Below are 7,319 nucleotides of genomic sequence, written 5' to 3'. Positions count from 1 at the left end.
GGTAACCTTAGCCCAATTTATACCACCTGAGGAGCAGATCTCACAAACTGTCCTAAGCGGTACCCGTAGTGACTAGGCACACGCTCAGTCTGCTCCTGCCTTTCTGTCTGCAGGTGGTGGGGATGAGCACATGGCTGCTCCTTCCTTATTGGGACCCTGTGGGAACTACTGTCTGAGCGCATCCCAAATTTTTGAAACTGCAGGCTGTCATCAGCATTGAATTTTTCACAGATTTCTTGATGCTGAGAATATTGTAAAGTCAATCTGGTTTTGTGCATCGCTGCCATAGCGTTTTGGATCGCTGTTTGGAAGCTGTGTACCCCTGCCAGTAAGTTACTCATCTTTATTAACTTGCAGATTAGATTCCTGAGAGATTTTCTAGTGATGAGTTTCTCAGTATAAGAACTGAAGGCTGTGAATTACAGGCTTGCTTTTTTAGTTAAGTGAGTACTTGGAAAGTACTTTTGTCCGTAGTACCCTTGTCATCGAGGAGAAATCCTCGGTTAGCACTTTGGAAAACCACTGGTCTAGGCTAGTACAATTAAAAAAAACAACCAACCACATGGCACTGCAAGAGGAGGAACCACAAGGTGGCAATCTCTCTCCGTACTTCTACTGGCAAAATAAACCTCTGGCAAAAAAAAATCTCGGACAGCAACCGTGTAAAGCTGCAGAGATGTTGGTGACGTCTGCAGCTTTGAAAAAACTGCACTTGCTTTTCTGTGTGTGCGAGACTCCGTACCACCATAACGCTTCTCAGTATTAACTAGCGTTTTCATTTTACGGACAACTGAAACATAAAGATCACGTTTCAGAAGATACTGCATTGTACGAGGAATTAGTGAAGCACCTAAGGTGAAGTACAAAGCTTCCTAACCCCACTGAGATCAATGCAGCAGTCTAACCTTGCTCACTTGAAAACCAGTTGTCTGTGACCAACATCGTCCAGAGCTGCAGCAACATTCATTTCGATGCTGGGTTTTCTCTTCTCAATACTTTTCCCTTCAGGGTGAAACTCTCGGGCTTGAAGAGGTGGCACTGGAGGCTGCTCTCTGCTGGCTTTTCCATCCTTTGGCCCAAAATGGGCACCAGGTGTTGCTTGTTAGATTGCTGACTACCAGTGCTGCTTGCGTGTGTGCTGGCAGAGCTGCTGTGTGCTCGGAGAGAAAGTTTCCTCCTCCACTGGAGGCACTATCTGTAGCAGCTGGTTCAGAGTATCGTGAACCTCATGTTATATTGATGTGCCATACAACAGTTGTGTCAGGATCTGGCTTCATGCAATGAGATGCCTCAACGGGAGCAGAATAACCTGGATGTTAGGACTAGGCAGTGACCTGTAGGTTGAGCATGGCATATGGTCTCGAGGGGACTGCAACGCCATAGTGACAATAGCTCCAATCCCCAAAAAGACGTGGCCAGAGCGGGTAAAAACGCAGAAAGAGAAATCGTGCTCAGTTTGGGGTGGAGCTGCCCTGGTCCTGCAGTATCAAACACCATCTGTTGCGATGAGCTCCATCTCGATCAGGACATAGTTGTGTCCTTGCCAGATGTTAGCTTACATGTGCTACATGTAAAAGTAAACTGGCGCGAAAGCTGTGGTCTGATGTGCTTTCAGTAGGATTTGCCCTGCATAAGTGACGACGTGCGAGCCAGCCTCTCGCTGAGAGGATGCACTCCAGAAGTTGCAGGTGTGTGGCTGGAGCGTGTTCAATGGTTCAAGATAGGAAATGTCTTCCAAAGCTCCAAATAAGACAAAACAAACTGAGCTTTAGCACATACTCAATTGATTGAGTCTTTGGCAAAGTATGACGTGAATTCGCAAGGCTCTCACCGAGGCCTGTCCCGGCTGTATCCTGCCTGGTGAGTCCTTCAGCAAGCACGGCACAGCTGTCCTTTTCTTCTTACGCTGAGGTCTCCTTCTTTTACCTGTTGTACCCTCACGACGTTGCTCTTCAGTTAGGAATAATAACCTGCCTCCTGCTCACCAGGACTGCTCAGGTTCTGCTTTACACTGTGTCTGCCACCACTCAGCTCCCTCTGCGGCTTCTCTGTGTCTCCTGCCAGTGGTGACACCTCTGGTGGCAGCTCTTCTCTTCCAGCTCTGATTGTGCAGGTCCAGGGAAGTGCGGACATGGGGCGTTTTGTAAAGTCCCTTCACATCACCTTGACTTTTAAGGTCTGAAGCCGGATTCCCAGAGGCTGCAGGTTGCAATTCGCTTCCCTCCTGGTTGATGGGAGCCGAGGGGGTCTGCTGGTCCTCTAGAAAAGGGCCAGGAGCCGCCGGGGGACTGCTAGTGGGGATAGAAATGTTAACAATCCAAATCATGATGGGAAACAGAAGGAGTAAAGAAAATCTGGATGATTTTTTTCTTTTTCCAGAAAGCGGGAAGAAATCTAGCAAGTACAAGGCTGGCTTCTCCTGGAACATGTGTGCAACATGATTGTCACTAATGCTCTGTAGCCAGCGGAGAGAAGATACTTTCCCCAAGTAAGTGAAGTAAGCACTGAGATGTGGGATATATGATAACTTCTGAGGCAGAAGGAATAAGACCCCAGGCAAAGGAGCTCCAAACAGTGCACTGTGTCTTTTTTTTTTCCATCTCTGAGTCTGTGGTGTCCAATTAACCCCTTTTCTCTATCCTGGCCATGGTTGCTGCAGGTTTGCAAAGCTTTATGTGGCCTTCTGGATGATGATGTGTTAAGCATTTGGTTTGTGATAACCAATTTTCTCCTGAAATGATACCAAAAGTCTGCTGGTTTGATTTAAACTGTTTTCCAAGGATTTTGGTTAATAGCAACAGACAGTCTACTCCAAGAGAGTCTAACTTGAGGAAGCCATGAAATTTAATTCATTTCTGCAACTTAAATATATAATCAGTGACATATGGTAATACTAAATACAGGGGGAATTGTCATTGTTTAAGTCAAATTTCTGCGTTCAGTCAAAACCCAATAGTTGTAACATCAAACTGTAGTTTCCATTGTACAGGAAATAAAGCATCATTTTTTCAAAGAAAATAGACATGCAATTGCATGCCTATTACATTGCTTATACAGCTTTATTTTTAGCTTTCTCCATGTTGCTGTTACTAAAGGGCTAACAGAAGGGAAGCCGTGGAGGGAGAAGAAACAGGGCAACACCCAGATCCTGGTAGAAAGGACAAAGGAGATGTCTGCGCTATGAATATGTGCTCTTTCCCCGTGGTTGTTTCTGGGTGATAAGCTACTGTGCCTGGGCTGAGGACCCCGCGCCTTCCCCCTCACGTCTGCAGCCCCACAGCAGTGCTGAGGTGAGGCTGTGTTGCTGTAAGGGCTGTGGAAACCCTTCTCTCGGAGCTCTTTGTCATCGTGAACGCTTTTCTCCTGCCCCATTGCTCCTGAGACGGGGAAAGGAACTATTTGCTTGTTCATTGTCAGGAGGAGGGATGGGGTTTGTGTCAGATTTGTGGGAAGCTGCAGGCAGACCGTGTCTTTGCATGGTTAGAGAATCCCAAAGAGATCCCCAGATTCTGTACTTTTAACCTTACAAGTGACGCTTGCAGACCTTCGTCGGTCTGCCACCGCCGCAAAGAGGAACAGATCAGGAACTTAACTGCTGTTACTGGAATTTGTGCAGAAAGATGTTTGCTTTTTCTGGATTTATTTGAGAGCTTTTGCTGGATGATGGAAGCAGAGTATTGTTTTAAGTTCTATCCGGCATCAGCCCATCTCCTCCCGCCTCCATTAGTACAGCTCAGTGAGGTACTGCTGGCCTTTCCCCCTCCTTTGGTGGTGCTCGCTTCCGACCCTCCTCATCTCCTGGGTTCATCCTGAGCATCCACCGCTGGCATTTCACTTTGTTTCTCCTTCATCTACTTGCCTGTTTCTGAGGTATGACCCATAGTTGTGCGGGGTTCCTCCTCTTGCTCTCTAGCCATGAGTTTCACAGTTTGCTTCTGATTTCTCTATGCAAACCAATAGTTTGCAGCTTTGACATAGCTGGTTTCTCCTGTCTCTGTCTATAGCAGGGCCATGCTCAATTGTCCTGATGGAGCTGGTGACAGAGGTGCCATAATCAAATAGATACAGAGGACAAGGGTTTACAATTCTATCTTTACCTGAAAGATTACGATTTTATTCTGCCTCCCTCATCCCGGCAGCGTCTCTGACTGGGGAGCATTTTGGCTGCTGTTTCTTCCCATGAGCTCCATCTCCTCGTTGGTGTCTGCACACAGACCCTTCCTCTTATTCATAATTGACTCGTTTGCTCCTCCAGCCTTGCACTTCATCCATCTTCCTATTTCCCCTCTCTGATCTACTCCTCATGTCCGCTTCCTTCATTTTTGCTGCTGGAATGTGAAGCATCTCTCCAGAAAAATAGAAGGTCTCTGTGAACTTTTACCATCCCCCCTGTATTCCCTCTTCCTTCACCTCTATCATCTCCTTGCAGATGGTGGGACAAATGCTTGCTCGCATTCATTCTCAGGCTTGTAAAACTGGCGTGTTCACTTCTCTTTCTTTTTCACGTGATGATGTGAAACAAGGATAATTTTACACATTTCTCCGCTCCTCAGGGTTGGGCTCAGTTTGAGGAAAATGTTTCTGAGGCTATTGTGGTCTTTGGAGCACGGCAGAGCTCCGGGTCTCGCTGTTGTGTTTGTCCTCTGTATCTCTTTGACTATGACAAATTGCTGACACATTTGCTACTTAAGATACAAAGACAAAAGCTAAGTCAGACCCTGCCATTGAGGAGTACAGGGAAGTCCATGGATCTAGAGAGCGTTTTGTGTCAAAGAGTGTTGTTATACACACTCAGTCATTACTTGGAGTTTTTTTCTGCTTGCTGAAGAGGCACTTTGGCAAAGGGGATTTCTGTCTGCTGGGACAGCACCTGGTTTGACCAGCTTCCAGAGCCATTCTCACAGCTTTATGGAAATCGTGCATCTCAGTTTTTCAAGAACCTCGGAACACCTGTTGGGAGATGGACACTTTGGGAGCCCACTAATTCTCTCTGCAGACAAATCTGCAGGAGCTGGGGTACCCTGGGTTCGTCAGAGTATTTTTGAGACCACGCATCAAATCATACAGATTCAGGAAAAGAATAAATTTGGTTTATTCTAGCAGAGCACATGGTAGCTAACTGCTCACAGGACTGGGAATCAAGTTACAAAAAGAAAAATCAACAACAACAACAAAGATCATTGATCAGCAGCTACATAAAACTCAACTTCAGCCCCCCCAGTTTCTCGTGTGTCTTCTCATGGTTTGCCAGCTAGAGAGAGCCCATACTCATAGCCTTTATGGGACCAGTGCCTTCTTTTTGTCCCTGTCCCATATTTTTATAGGTTTCTTAATTAGGCAGCTAGTGAGTACAGATTGACAAAGGAAAGCCCGGCACCGCTGTGCTCCATTTTCCTAAGGCTAGATTTGGAGATACCAGTTTGTGTTCCTTTCGTGCTGGCAAAAAAATGCAAAGACAGCATTGCCAAGTGTGCTCTTCCTGACCAGGCAGTTGGTTTTGATCGATGCCTTGCTTTTTGCACATATGGAGGGAGGAAGCGCTCTCAGTAGGCTTGCTTTCCTCCCGCTGTCGCTGAGCTCCCCAGCCAGCCAGTCCTCCTAGCCCAGACAGATGTATCTGCTTGTTACAGAACTTCCCAGGTCACCTACATGAAAGAGCAATGCACGGATACCGTATTAAATCAAGCAGTCGTCCTCTGCCTGCTCGTTCAGGTTAGACGCGATACATAAACGTGCTAGGAAATGGTTTCAGCAGTGGAGCTCGGGCTGTGCAACACCCACCTTGAGGCACTGGCCGTTTTAGGAGGTTACATTCCAGACATTAAGGCTCTTGTGGTGAAAATGATGGACACTGCAGCGCAGAAAGAGGAAAAACCTCAATAAAAAGAATCTGACATGCAATTGCGTGCTCTGACAACCACAGCTTTACCACATTCACGGGTCTTGCTCCTCTTCTCGGAAATTGTCATGCCATGGTACAGGGCAGGAATTTAAGAGTCTGAAAATAAAGTATAGTTTTGGTAAAGTATCTATGGATGGCGGTCCTAATTTTCACTTGCTGGATTTTCTTCTTGCTGGGTTCTTTTAGAGCATCCATAACTCAGGTTTACTTGACAGCACTACAGAAACAGACATGGTTGATATCTTGGGAATCAAAGACATGATGATTTTTTTTTTAAAAAAAGCTGTCTAGCCTGTTTTATCCTTCCCAGCCTAATGGAGGTTTGTTTGGTACAGCACATCCTCTGATGATAATAACTTTCATCATTTATGAGCAGAAGTTTATTTTCTGGCGAACTAAAAATGTTCCTCCCAAGGAGGTTTTCCCCATTTTCTTTTGGGCTGACTTATACAGCCTGAGATCTCAGTTTAAATTTCCCTTGTGCTTTTTCTCCTTCTTTTTTTTTTTTTTTTTTTTTTTTTTAATATCAGCCCTGCCATCCAAAGAGGTTTCCTCTGCTGAAACCCTTCAGCAACTGCTCAGATCATTTACAACAAGCACTTTCACAGGCAGTAGGTCTACAAAAGTAAGGAAAAATCGAAGTTACTACCTATAATAACGAAGTTAAATACAGATTTAAGTGTTTGTGAACTGCGAGTGACTGAAAGGGTGCCAGACATTTTGCAAATACACGCAAAAAGACAGGCCCCTGCTCTAATCGGCTTATAAATTAAAAGGAAAGTACATTGGCAAGAGCTGAAGAGATGATATGCTTTAAATAGTTTATAGGGAGCTGGAGGATTGTTGTTTATTTGGTGATGTTGGGAAAATATTTAATGTGCTTTGGTTAAACTCTTTATAGAAATGCTTCTCCTCCCCCCCGTTCTCTTTCCCAATGACTGTTTTGGAGATTAAAAACAGCAAGTTTAGAGTAGACGGAAAATGGAGAAACGCATTTCCAAATCGACAAAAACCGCGAGTAAATCTTTATAGATACTTTTTATGTGAGTCAGGCTTTCTAAAGTAATTATCTTAATATAAGAAAGGACCGGCGCTTCTCTGCCCCTGCGGACGGCGAGCCGGGGTCGCAGCTTGTGTAAATCGAGATACCTCCTATCTGGTATGAGTTGCTGTGAAGGAGGTGCGCCGTGCCCTCCCCCCCGCCTCCCCTTGCAGGTTCCCGGGTCGCCCCCGAGCTGCGGCGGCGGCTCCTGGTGCTCCCCGGGCGGCGGCGGCTCCTGGGGCCCGATGCTCCCCGCACCTCCGCTGCCGCCCCAGCACTCGCAGGTAACCAAAGCTTTTAGAGTTTAAAGGGCTTGTATAGCAAACCTACAATTTATTAAAAAAAAAAAAAAAAAAAAAAGAGAGAAAGAAAAGG

This window comes from Chroicocephalus ridibundus, chromosome 6, assembly GCF_963924245.1.
Source record: "Chroicocephalus ridibundus chromosome 6, bChrRid1.1, whole genome shotgun sequence".
Lineage (NCBI taxonomy): Eukaryota > Metazoa > Chordata > Aves > Charadriiformes > Laridae > Chroicocephalus > Chroicocephalus ridibundus.
Note: the sequence above shows the minus strand (reverse complement) of the source record.